The sequence below is a fragment of the Centropristis striata genome, chromosome 19 (assembly GCF_030273125.1).
Source record: "Centropristis striata isolate RG_2023a ecotype Rhode Island chromosome 19, C.striata_1.0, whole genome shotgun sequence".
Classification (NCBI taxonomy): Eukaryota; Metazoa; Chordata; class Actinopteri; order Perciformes; family Serranidae; genus Centropristis; species Centropristis striata.
In genome coordinates, this window is record NC_081535.1 from 23,219,538 (window position 1) to 23,234,166 (window position 14,629).

At 37.2% G+C, this 14,629-nt stretch overlaps 1 protein-coding gene across 1 annotated transcript in view; it reads left to right on the plus strand.

Annotated features, from left to right (window-relative positions):
• Window positions 1–14,629, plus strand: part of mast4 (microtubule associated serine/threonine kinase family member 4) — a 139,017-nt gene that overhangs the window by 602 nt on the left and 123,786 nt on the right. The window lies entirely within an intron of this gene.

Consider the following 14,629-nt stretch of genomic DNA (forward strand, 5'->3'; position numbering starts at 1 on the left):
TCAGGTGCTTTAAAGACAGTAGAAAGTTGTCAGTAATCACTTTGAATCCCTTCACCACTTCTAATAAACAACATTATTTCAGCTACTGGCTGTCAAAACATTTGTAAACAACCACCTACTCAGTGTTTCAGAGTCTGAGCTCAGGTTTGGATGGTTGCACATGAAGTCATGAAGTCAGTGCAGGCTAAGTATAATCCATGCTGTGTACTTCTTCTACTCCATCCACGCCATTTATACAAATCCTACTCATGAATGCATCATCTTGCATTACAGTGCTTTTACTAAGATGACTCCTGAGTCATTCAGTCAACTGTAGTGGATGTTGTTCTGTTCATACATGGTTTTGATTCCCCAGCTTCTTGTCATATGACATCTTTACTTAAATGAACACTCTTCTAATTCATTTGGCTGCAAAAATATTAAATCTGCTGCATAAAAAAAAAAAAAGATTTTCCACGTGTTCCCAAGTTTAAACCGTTTTCCCCCCAAATACAAACAAAGATGGTAGCCGGAAATGGTTTGTGAGTCTTTGCTCTATTTGTACAACATAAATAAAACAAACAAAAATATTGGCAGCAGTGTTGTGCAACAATCATGCAAGAAATGGTACCTTCATGGAGGTTTTATCGTTACGCAGAGGTGCTGATTCAAAAGTTTGGTAATTTTAGGCTGCAGTATGTGATGCTGTTATTATATTGCGTTTCATGTTATTGAAAAGGTATGATTACATGCAGGCTAATATTTCACTGTAGTTTACAATATGACAGTATACAGAGTTTGGTACAGGGCATTCGACCAGTTTAGATATTCCGATATGGTGTCTTGTTCCTCCATGGTTGTTGTGCACAAACCAACAAGCCAACAGTTTGCAAGGCTGGGGTAGGGTTGCGCAATTTGGAACAAAAAAATCTAGTTGCAAGTATTTGGATTGATATTGCAATAGCGATATGATTCATAATATTAGAGATTGATTTGAGATTTTTTCCTTCAATCTGTACCCGACAGAGATTATTTCTAAATCTGTAGAATACAATTTGTAGACGGGGACATCTCTGCAGCACCACAATATTTAATTCAGAAGGTATTTTGACACACATTTTGCCTTTTAACAGATAATGTGCTTCCTGCAATTTGGATTTTGCACTAGTCCATATAATGATTTCAGTACAATTTTAATTAATTGTGAAGCCCTATAGGCCAGGGTAGAGATGCATGCTCTACATTGGAAAGCCTACATTTCTGGTCACCATTAAGGAGACTTCTACTTTTAAACAATATGAAAGACTTTGATGTCAACAGGTTTTTGGATATGAGTAAATATCACAACGCTCAGGCCAATTTTTTTAATATGAGAAGAAGGAATGAAAGAGGGATGCAGCGATTGCATGGTCAAACAAGATCGCCACCAGTGGGAAAACTTTGCTGAAAATATTGTGTTTTGACGCAACAGAGCAAAGTAGCTCTAGTGGCTCCATCTGTTTCACTTAGCCATATTTTGACGTGATTAAAATTTTTTTTTTAGGTCAATCATAGTACGCTCAGTTACATGTCAACAGGATTTTAATGGAATGTTAAGTCAGAGTATTTTTTTTTTTTGGAATAAGGGCAAAAACTGGAATATTTTGTGCTCGTAAACATTGAGAGTAGACTAAATGTTACCCAAGTCACTCAGTAAAACACAACAACATTCAACAGCACCGCAAACTGCAGCGTCTCTGAAAAACACAGAAGGTTGGAAGATTAGTTTTAAAGATCAACAGGTGTTTATTTTTCTCACAATCTGATTTTTAGCTCTGTGACTAGGCACAAACTGGGGCCACGCTGTGCAGTTATTGAGGTGTTTACTCAGGAAACAGATGGAGAAAATGAGGAAGACAAAAATCATGTCTCAGCCTTTTAATTCATACACTTGACATGGATGCTCTCCTGCAGACTGGTTTGTCTGCCTCAGATGAACACAAAGCAGCCTGATGCGTGTGAAGGCGTGTTTGAGGCTTCACACAGTTACCTAACCTGACCTATATTCCTTTACCAAATTATAATATCATTCAACATGACTTCAGGGTGTAGGTGTGGCTGACTTTCATCCCTTGTAAAATCAAATCTAAGCTGTGGGAGAATACAGAAGATTGTGCAACATTATCCATGGATGATAATTTCCCCTTAGAATTTCTTGGATGCATTGTCCCAAAGTTTTACATAAACAGATAGCTAGTCTGTACTTTTTTTGCATGACAAATCCCCTAGTCATATTTCAAAATGTTGCTTTCTCATGGAAATTGGACTTGCACAGACCTGCAGCACAGATTGCATTTCCTGTGAGGACACTACAAGTATAAACCAAAAATGGAATATTACTAATTCGATTACGTCATTCCTTTGTTTCTCCACACTTTATTTAGTCTTTAGTCTTTAGTCTTTTAGTCTTTTTTACTTTAGGCCGTTTATTTAGTATTTGTCAGTGTATCAGGCTCTCCAGCATGCACCAACATTCCCTGGAACATACCCCCGGGGTGGTGTCATGTTTGCTAACACTGGTGCTTTACTAATTTGGTTTGGCTGAACCAAGAGTTTGACAGTCCATTAGCTTAATAGAGCTGAGCTATCACAGACGAAGTGCAAGGAGCAATACTGGTCCCTTATTTTATTCTCTCCCAAAGTAAACTTCATTTGAATACATACTGTATATTTGACTGCAATAAAGTGTGCTTTTTGAAAAATACATTTTATTGTATTTATGATTGTCCATAGTCCATAAATATGCAATGACATACAATCAATATTTCCCGTAGAATCTGCTTAGATTTGTTGAATTTTTTTCAATATCTCCTTCCAACTCTCTTCCCTTCCTCATCTGAACGATCTTCAAGTGTTATTTTTAGTTGAACCTGATGTAACTACTATAGTTTTTATTTTATATGAATATGTATGTGGGTGTATTTTTCCTGTGACATTTGTTTTGCTGTGTATCCAGGAGTTTGAATGTATAACTTACTTGAAACTACTTTAATTCAGACTGTCTCCTTGATACTTTTTAAGATTTTTTGACTTCAATGTGGAGTTTAGGGCATGACTTTTTAAGGACACAGTGTCTTAGTGTTCACAAATAATGGTGTAGTTAACTGTATGTATCTAGAATGACCCTCCTATTGTGTGCCATAGTTTTTATGACATTTTATGTAGTGGTAAATGTCGTAAATTGGTAAATTGGCGTGTCTCAATTTGAAGGGGCTTTTGATCAGTCTGCACACAATTGCACACATTATTTGTTCAAGATGTACCTTTTTAAAGGGAGATTGTTCAAGCATTTAATGCTTTTATCAACATGGGAGTGGACAAATATGCTTGCTTTTTTCAAATGTATGTAGATTTGCAATTATAACTCAATGGTGCTCAAATAAACATTCAAATAATGTGCTGCCACTTGGAGGTACCTGTGATCCATAGCATCTGTAGTCTGTCCCAACTCCTCCATAATTTGTGGGGTCCTAATACAAGTTGTGTTCCTTTAATTCGGTAGCGGTTATTTCATGTGGCACCTCATTCTCCACAGTGTGACTTTGCCTGCTGCGAGCTAGATGTTTCAGGGCTAATGGGAGTGTCTAAATTAGTGCTGGGCAAATGTTATGTAACACCAGATGAACTCCTGTGGTAACTCCGTTCACATTGTCAGTAACTGCAAATGTCTTTAGTAACAGACTCATCTGGCAGCACTTTGTAGCTAAACTTCCTTTTCAAAATACCATTATTCAGTTGCCATCAATCTTTGGGCAAACGGTTATCACACAACCTTGATACATCAAATGTATGCATACTTTTAAGGCATCGAAATACCCCCGGTTCCAAGTATTATCCAAACTTCTTGGGTCAAATGATATCTGCATTTGATCCTTTTTGGGTTTCCTTTACAGCTTACCAAAAGCATTCTTCAATTTATTGCTCAGCTTGTAATGTATTTGTATAAAAATGGGTTGGATGGGGAGGACTGCTGGTGTCATTTTACACAACTGAATTCTTCTTTTTTTTTTTTTTTTTTTTTTTTTTTACAATTCCAAATAATATTATATAAAAATGGTCAAAATTCTTTCCACATTTCCACAGTAAGACAACAAGACCTTGTGGAACTCTGTAGAAAAATCCATGCTGTGATTTGGTTTGAAACACATTTTTAAGATTTCTGCAAGAATTACATTTTCTGCTGACTGAATGGTAAGCACTTCTGTTCTTTAAACTGCAAAGAAGTTTTCTTTCTCTTTTTCTTTGGACAGCCAATTAAATGATTGTTTCCCAAATATAGCTGTACTAAAATGAAACCAAATTTAAACTGACTCCTAAAGCGAAATGCACGGCAGTATGAACTCTGTGGCCTTTGCTTCTGATCCCTTTTGGAAATGTCAGTTTGACGTTCATTTAAAACCGATGACCTCTCTGTCGCTGGCCACAGAAGAGGAGATGTAATCTGACCTGTTATACTGCACTAAAGAGACGCATCACCGGCTAAACCGCCACAAAGCAAGCAGCTTTCCAGTGGCATTACTACTGGGTTAATCAGGGAACCCTGACCTCTGACCTTTGTCTTGCTGCTGTGGAGTTAAAGAAGGAAGGTCTTCTGAGAACTTGCATGATGTCACCTCTCCAGACTTAGCCCCGTGCAGAGTTTCAGGGAGTGAGATACTTACTACAGGCGGTGCCTCATGCAGTTTTCCACGACGTTGATGTCTAACTTCACAGAATCTCAGTGTGGTTGCATCTTTGTCCGTCCAAGACATCTAAATCAGTCCATTGTGGTGGGCAGTGACAGAGAACATTAACTACAGTCAGGATTAGATTATCCCACACATAATCCTTTCTTGCATACACAAGATAAAATAGCAGAAATAGATTAAGATAGCAAGCATACAGTCCAGAATTATAAACACGTTCTGGCACTGGATGTGAACTGATGCTGTCAATTATGATGCATTGCAAGTGTGAGAATAGTGTCAGTCGCACCTGTTGCTCCTTGTCCAAATATATCAACACTTGCATAATATTTAAATGAGCTGAAACAACTCATTGAATAATTGCTTGTCAAATACATCACACTTGAATTTGACACACCACAGACTATATGGGTTTGCAATAAATAATTTTCTTCTAGATCAGGGTACAAAAATGTCACTTTGTCCAGTAAAAGTTGCCAAACATGAATTCGTTCCAACTTCTTTCTTTCCAACTTTCTCTGTTTTATATAATTATAAATTAAATATATTTGCATTGTCATCTGGACAAAACAAGCAATTTGAACTTGAGGCAGTATTTTCACTATTTTCTGATATTTTATAGTAGAGCTTCAACTCATGATTCCTTTCTGGTTTGAATAATTAATTAATTGTTGGGTTCATTAGATGTCAGAAAATGGTAGACCCAGAAACCAAGGCTATGTCTTGTCTTGTCCAACCAACAGTCCAGACCCCAAATATATTCAGTTATATAACATAATTATATAACCATGGGGAACTATAGCAAGGAAATGTTCACATAGAGGTTGGAACTACTGAATTTTGGTATTTTTGCTTAAGAAATGACAACTATTCAATAAATCAACCATTCATTGCAGCTCTACTTTATAGACTAAACAATTAATTGATTTATCAAGTTGTTATGACCAATTTTAACTGAAACCCAAAGAGCTGTCCTTTAAGCACTTGTTTCGGACCAACGCTCCAGAACTGAAAGATATTTTATTTACTATAACGTATGACGAAAACAAGCTGCAAATGCTCATTTTTGAGAAGCTGGAGCCGGAGAATATTTGGCATTTTTGACTGTTAAATGAAGCAAATATCAAAACAGTTGCTGAAAAAAGTTCTTTAAATCAATTAGTCAACTAATTGTTGCAGCTTTAGTCTTAGTTGTTAAATAGATTCCATGCAAATTAATTAGGAAAATACATTTAAAGTTAAAACAAGACGGGAAACCGACAACCACACAGGGGAAATGGAGCTTGATATTCACACAATGAGCTCTGCATCCTGGAGAGAATGTAGCTGGAAGATGTCATTTGTCTTTCTTATACTTCTGCCCAGAAGACATTTTTATTCAAATCAGACTCACAGGTTGAGATCGTGTGGGAACAAAGATGCAAATTATTTACATATATTTTGGAGTAGTCACATTGTGGCTCCATTTTGGACTAAAATTCATGGCGTCCTGGAAACGGGAAGGATAAATATCTGTTGAGAAAACAGTTTGTAGCCTGTAAGGAAAGAAATGTGATAAACAGATCAAGCTTGTATATACATAATATTTATGGAATGGACAGAAGGGAAAGGAAACATTTATTGAGAGCTGGACAAAATAGATGCACTTTAGACCCAATTTTTAAGCATTTTTATAAGCATCAGAAACCCAATTCAGTGCCACTGCTACCCCCCTCCCATTTTCTATGTATGTATACATAATATTGTTACATTTTACATTTTTATTTCTCTTTTTTTCATGAAAGGTTTTTTGAAAGGTCAGCATGTTCATGTCAATTTTGTTTATTCTGTTGGAAACAAAGCAACACAGGTAATAAAAACAGGAGACACAAGGAGCCATAACAATAAAATCCTAAATAATAAATAAATAAAGGTAATAAAAAATAACTAATTGATGATTGTTAAAGATACATTTAAATATTAAAACCATGAAACAACTCTGATTCTATTAATGTTCGGATGTTGTTAAAAACATTTTGAGTTTTATATTCAAATGAATGTATAAAATATATTTTTATAAACATATATTTTGGTTCAAACTGATAAACTTTTGAAAGGCTTTATTATCATTGTAGCAGAACAAACATTAAACTGGTGATGTAACTCAACTTGGTGCACAATAAAAGGCAACTAGAAAATTTCCTCTGGGGAAATTCTGAAAGGGCCACAGGGGCTACTGCCGGTGTGTGTACACTATGATGAGATTCTTCAGAGATTTCAAACTATGCCCTTTAACCTCAAAGTGTGTGTGTGTGTGCACGTGCGTGTGAGAAACATGTATGTGGAGGAGTGTGCGCGAGTGTGTGTAGCGAAAATCGCATAGTTACCTGTGTGTAATTAAAACCACATAAAGTTACCTGTGTGTGTGTGTAATTAAAATCACATAAAGTTACCTGTGTGTGTAGCGAAAATCGCATGAAGTTGTGTGTGTGTGTGTGTGTGTGTGTGTGTGTGTGTGTGTGTGTGTGTGTGTGTGTGTGTGTGTGTGTGTGTGTGTGTGTGTGTGTGTGTGTGTGTGTGTGTGTGTGTGTGTGTGTGTGTGTGTGTGTGTGTGTGTGTGTGTGTGTGTGTGTGTGTGTGTGTGTGTGTGTGTGTGTGTGTGTGTGTGTGTGTGTGTGTGTGTGTGTGTGTGTGTGTGTGTGTGTGCGCGCGCGCGCGCGCGCGCGCGCGTGTGAGAAACATGTATGTGGAGGAGTGTGCGCAAGTGTGTGTAGCGAAAATCGCATAAAGTTACCTGTGTGTAATTAAAACCACATAAAGTTACCTGTGTGTGTGTGTGTGTGTAATTAAAATCACATAAAGTTACCTGTCTGTGTAGCGAAAATCGTGTGTGTGTGTGTGTGTGTGTGTCGCATAGTTTCTATGTATAACTTATTTCTGTAGAGTGGAATTTGAGGCCTGGAGCGCAGTTTTCAAACTTATTTTTTGACAGTTTTTTCTCTCCCTCTACACTCTGGCGATGATGTCACACACTGTTTTTTTTTTTTGGGCAGTTTTTCGCAACTTATGTCGCGAAAAATTCGTATTCTGTAGAGAAAAGTAATAGCACACCGATCCCGGTCAAACCGCACGTTTTGATATATAATTTGTCCTGCAACTCTTCAAGTTGTAGGACTAGTAGCGGGACGAAATTGCGTCCGGAAGAGGAAGAAGAAAAAATCCACAGTATAACAGTAGTGGCTTTGCCCCGAGCACTAGTCCCTACAGCTATTGCTGTATGGGAGCAGTGCTCGGTGCGATTGCCCCGAGGCCCTAATTAAAAGCAGAAAATAAAACACAGAGACAACACAACAAATAAAAATAATTTGTGCAAAAATTCTTATAAATACTGTAAAAAATTATGAACTGTGCAAAAATATGACTGCATATCTTTTGCTTTGGTAAACATTCACTGTAAGAATGCATGAAATTTAGAGTTCACAATGTTTTTTTTTATTGGGGATGTATGGGAGATATAAAATAGGCTAGATGCAGTAATTTTAGAAAAAGTTAATTTAAAGTTAATTTAAAGCAAAATTATAGAAAATAAGGTGATTCTCAGAAGTTCCTTGTCCTACATGTGATGGGAGTTTGTTCCAGACTTTTGGTGCGTGACAGGAGAAGGCTACTTCAACATACTTTCTGTACGTCATTGTTTTGGTTCATTAGCTAACTGTTTCCATCTGATGCTGTGAGAGTGAACTTGTGACCCAGATTGCAGGGAAAGGTTTGAAAGATACTTAGAGAAGCAGTCAGAAAGGTATGATGTTCAAAAAACTCCCTCGAAAAACTCAAAACAACCTTCCAAAACCTGAGGGTTTTCTAAAAAACTGCATAAAGTGTCAATGTTAATCATTTATTTCTTAGCCTCTGTAGCAAATAGAGACATGAAAAAAAAAACATTTAAAAGTGTAAACCCTTGGTTTTAACTGTGGAAAATTGCTGTTGTCCTAAAATTCATTAAGATGAAAATAAAATCGATAATCAACATCATAACAAATAGGAAGAATTACATTTCTCAGCTGAAAAAGCATTAACATCAATTAACAACATCAAAAACAACAATAAAATAAAGAAAACATGCCATATTTTTAAAAAGTCAGTAGTAGTGCAATAATTATATGACAGTTCGTTGACAGTGTACGCAGTTAATGAATGTCATCTTTTTTCCTTTTCAAATGTATTTAAGAGAATCACATTTCAATGGTTATGTGTCTTAAAAAAGATGGGATCAACCAAAACACACAGGCGTTGCATCAGGTCTTAAAGTTATATACACGCAAACTTCGCATCCGGCCTAAATGGGTTAAGGAAAACCATTAAATAATGTTAAAATCAACCCCTTAAAAGTCAGAAAACAAAGAAAAAATAGCAGTTTTTTGGTATATTACTGCCTTAACAAAGCCTGTTTTGGTCCTCCTTTGATGCGCATGTTTGAACGTGACCTGAGGCTTTTTTCTGTGCTTTTGCTGGATGTAGGACTATTACAAACGGTTGCAGATTTCTGACAATACTAGAGCCAAATACATAGTGAGTGTGGCCCACTGCTTGCCAAGGTACACAATCTGTCAGTGTGTTCATCATTGTATTCTTTGTCTATATATCTTCTGCTGCCTCCATAATCATAAAACCTCTGTTCCCTTACTTTCTCATCTCTACCTCTCGTGTTGTGATAGCAGAGTGCGGGAATTGCTGGTTGTAATCCCACCATTTCCTATTTGGTTTTCTTTGTATTTATATTTATTGCAACAACAACACATGCATTTCCCACAGAGGATCAGGATTCAGCCTTAAATGTTGTACTTTCAAACCAGTATTTCCACTACACGGTATGATAACACAAACTTGAAGTGGGCAGGTTATTTTGGCAGAGATCGGAGAACATCTTGCAACAACAGTGATTATTCCTTTTCTTCCCACATGCCAGTTTTACTCTCTCAGTCTTGGTAATGGCTACAGATGTTTGTGTAGTGCAGTAGTTACTTGACAATCTGGGGGGATTATCTTCAGTACACACAGTGAGCACCAACATAAACTGAATGGCTTCCTTAGATGGAAAATGCATTGCGTCACGCGCTGCCGATGCCACCCAAGAACACAATTATAGGTTGTTTTTAACCCTAGAGATTTTTTAAAAACTTGTTTATGGAGGGGAGAGGGACCAGAGATGTTCAGGGCTAGATAAAAGGTCAACTGAAAAGTGTCGTCACAGAAAAGTGGTTTGCAACATCTGAAAGCTGGAAACCTGATTAATTTGAGATACTACTCTAGTCATGAGTCAGAGATATAAATAAGTAATTAAAAGAAATTGTGACAGTATAAGGGCTTAGATGTTGTTTGAACATTGATGTTATGTGTATGAAGGCCATTCAATTAAGTTGTTTTTAGCAATTTTGGGTTGATACAATTTGTTACATAGATCTGGTGCCAATTTTTCCATTTTTGACCACTTGTTCATCACTTAAAATGGTCTTCTTTTTTGCGATTGGAAAGTGGGCATGTATGTTCTCTATACTGCTGAGTAACCCCCTTATTGTTAATATATGTAGGAAAGCCACCCATCCTCTGAATGCTGAAGGGCTCTAGTTTATTATTGTAAAGTTTCATGAGGCTGCGATTATCCTAGAGGTCACAGCAGGTCATTTTATACAGTGAGTTCAAGTTAAAAAAAATTCTCACTAGCATGTGTTGGCATGTCTGTAAAGAGGAGACTTCTAGGTATCAGTGTCATTTTTTTCCTCGCTAAAATGGTTGGGTTTCTTAGGTTTCCTTGTTCCATCTGATACCAGTATATTCACTGTGGCGTAAAAGACGGCGTCAACATCAGAGAAGTATCACCTGAATCTGCAACTTCCCCCTCAGCTTTATCGAGCTTTATCATGAGTTTCAGCTCATCTTTTTGTAGTCCAGTGCGCAACTTTACTTTTTTGGTTCACTCTCACCACTCTCATAGCTTCATTAATAGCTTTTTTTTTTTTTTGAGAAATTGCTTAAAACTCACTTTACGCTGCCTGGCAGGTATGCAAGTATGTATGGTAATACTTGAAAAACGGTGCATTTGCTTTTTTAGCCTCTTTTTCCGTCCCATCCTTGAATTTATTTCACTGACCACATCCATTCATCTTTATCTGTCACCCAACAGACAGCTGCTGTCAAATGATGATTCAACCCCATGTTGGCCCATGTCCCTTGTGTGCGTACAACACAGAGTGATGTACAATACGGAGTAGTCAAATCATTTACTGCACTGGCCAAATAACAAATTACTTCCCTAAAAGCAAAATCAATAAGGCTAGAGGGCTGTAAAACAACAACAACAAAAACCCACATAGAGAGATAAAATATTTACTAAAATGACTTCCCCGTGGAGCAGTTTAGTTTGAACAAACTGGCACACTCCTCTGCAGTGAATAATGATTTGTTCCAATGGGAACTAACCATGTGTGACAATTGGCACTCAGCAAACTGCATTAACTGGAGGATTAAAACAACTAGAAAGCTTTGTTGAACTGGAGCTGCTCTGTTTAGGTTAGCAGGACACTCGTTTATCTCCTGAAAGTCATTCGGTCTGGCTGTGTTAAAGCACAAAAGGACAGTTTCAGGAGGGAGCTTTGTTTATCTAAAAATGTCTGTATGATAAAGATAACTAGAAAATTTCCTCTGGGGAAATTCTGAAAGGGCCATGGGGGCTACTGCCGGTGTGTGTATACTATGATGAGATTCTTCAGAGATTTCAAACTATGACCTCAAAATATGTGTGTGTGTGTGTGCGTGTGTGTGTGTAATTAAAATCACATAAAGTTACCTGTGTGTGTGTATGAAGCATGTGTATGCATGTGTGAGTAGTGTGCGCACTTTAGTGCATGTGTGTGTGTGTATCTGTAACTGTAATCACATCAAAGATCAAAGGCAATCAGATCAAAGCAATCAACAGAATTAACTGCAGCTGTTAATGTTCCGAAAGAGTGACAGCAGAGGTGGACAGACTCGAATTTCTGGCCTCGAACAGAAAGCATTTTTGGCAAAACCACAATACCTATCATTGATCCAACTTCACTTTGAGTGTCCCGAGTTCTTCCTGAACGTCTACATATGTTTGTTTTTTTAAGAAAAATTAAAAAATAGCTTTGTCAGAGCGATTTAAAAAAAACCTGTTATATTTCCCTTCCTTTAGAAAGCTCCCTGCGTTTTTTTATATGGGAGCCAATGAGGCTGTTGATGCATGTTGGTGGTGCATCTGTGCGTCCTACGCCCAAACTATAACTCTGACAGCTTTACCAGAGGATTGTGAGTGAGAAGACAAATTTTCCTACGTTTCTATGTATAAATTATTTCTGTAGAGTGGAATTTGCGGCCTGGAGCGCAGTTTTCAAATTTATTTTGTTTTTTCTCTCCCTCTACACTCTGGCGATGATGTCACACACTGTGGCACGAACATTCTGTGCAATACACACCCATTATAATCTCAGAATTTCTCCAAAAATGATCATGGTCATTGAACAGGGATTGATAAAAAATGATATGACGAAACGTGGATTAATACACCGATACACAAGACTTGTGTCTACTGTTTAAAGTTTAAATGGAGTCTCTAGGTGAAATTATGCCGGAGAAGTAGACGTTTAAAAATCTCCAATTATTGTTCTTTTTCCCTCATTTTCTTTCGGCCGTCCCATTCATTTCAATGCAAAATTTTGGGCAGTTTTTCGCAACTTATGTTGCGAAAAATTCGTATTCTGTAGAGAAAAGTAATAGCACACCGATCCCGATCAAACCGCACGTTTTGATATGTAATTTGTCCTGCAACTCTTCAAGTTGTAGGACTAGTAGCGGGACGAAATTGTGTCCGGAAGAGGAAGAAGAAAAAATCCACAGTATAACAGTAGTGGCTTTGCCCCGAGCACTGGTCCCTACAGCTATTGCTGTATGGGACCAGTGCTCGGTGCGATTGCCCCGAGGCCCTAAATATGTGTGTGGGATAAATGGAGGCTGACAGAAGTCATTTTTCAATTAACAAGTTTCATACACTTAAAAGAAATACCACCACAACACATTTTGGTGTTCTGCTTTTGATTGGCGGAAAGTACATTCACTGACTGTTTTGAATAAATGCTTTGCTTTTGGGAGTGGTAGGGTGCTTTATCCCGACAGAACACAGTGCTGAAATTGCAGCCTAATAATAGCGGATATCTCTTCCTCTTTGACCATTTATTTTTTTTAAATATTCTTCTTAATGCCCTCCAATGCCCTCCAATGCCCAATGAATATTCTTCTTAATGCCCTCCAGAGCATTGCCAGATGCTCTTTTAGCTCACACCTGTTTTATGGTGTACCAAAGTGCCTCACTTAACATTGTAAACAGTTCTAGGTTCAAATGTGGCCACTGATCTTGGCTGTTAAACGTGTGCAATGGATTGACCAGTTTACACTCGTACTGTTTGGGGCCAGACTCAGAAAGCAGTTTATTGATATATAGATGAAGCATTTTCCTACTATGCAACATCTGTTTTCAGATGTATCACCCTGCAACAAGTACAGTATCTTTGACAAAGAGCAGGTCAAGAGTGTCTGGAGATTAAAGGTCTTGATATGTAATGTAACTGAAATTGATGGAAAGTTTTTGCTCTGGTTAAATGTTTCGGTGGGTTGTGTTAAAGATGCTCAGATTGCATCCAACCTTGGGCCTTTTTCCAGACATTTGGAGTGCTTTTGGAGATGAAAAATAGACAAGTAACATTTTAAAGCCTCAAGTCATCTACTTAGTATGACCTGTGTTTGGGGCCGGGTTGGGCGTTGCTGAGCTTATTCTAAGAAAACAGTGACTCAACTGGCACACAATTATGTTGACAAAGAAATTAATGATTCAGCTGGAGATGATTTTAACAAAGCTTAAAATTTTACCTGTAGTTCGGTTCATTCGACCTGGGCCGAGGGTTGCTGTTGACTCTGACTTTTAACAAATGAACCAAGAGGAGTGAACATGAAGTCATAAAGACCGGCAGGAATCTTGTATATTTATGTTATTTAGTATCACAATGAGTTTGGAAGCAGTTAACTGATAGGCATTATTCTAAGCTTATTAAACTGAGTGTCTATATAGTGGGGGTTTGTTTTGTGCCAGCGTCTTTTTTTTCACGCTTCAAGTATTGAGAATATGTGGCCATCTAAAAAACTGCACCTAGCATCTTTTATTGTAGAGTGCCACATATTTTTTGACTGCAAATCTATGAATAAAGACTAGGAGGTAGAGACAGAATGAAAAGTAGACATGTTTTACATTAATTATTCAGGACCTAGTATTTTTGGATTGCATCCAAATCACATGAACACTCCTTATAGGTCTTATTTTTAAATGTATTTCCCTCTTTGGATGCTCTCATAACAAAATAATATTGCAACAATGTAAAGTAACCAAAAAGTACAAGAAAAATTATAATAATCCCAAGGGAAATGTAATATATACTAAATGTTTAAGCAATTAAAATCATTTTAATAGTTTGTCTAATCTATGTGGCCAGAAAAATGTGTCTATTATTTTGGTCCATTTAATTTTATTTTTAAATTACATTGCCACAAATAAATTAGTAATAATTGAAAGGGACATCCCATAGTGCTTTTACTGTTTTTTGCTCAATACAGAAACAAAAGGAGGTAATGATGAATGTTGACTGACTGAGGACCTTTAGAAGATTACGTTACTTTTTGTTATACAGGCCATCGCACAGTGACACTGAAACTGTTAATGACTCACTCACTACTATGAGACATGTTGGGCTTTACATACGTTGCACTGTATGCCCAAATTGATTTATTTATTAGTAGTTTAGCTTTTAAAATCATGCTTAAATTGCACATCTAAGTTCATAAAATCCCCTGGTATGAACATTTGCTTTCACACCACAAATATA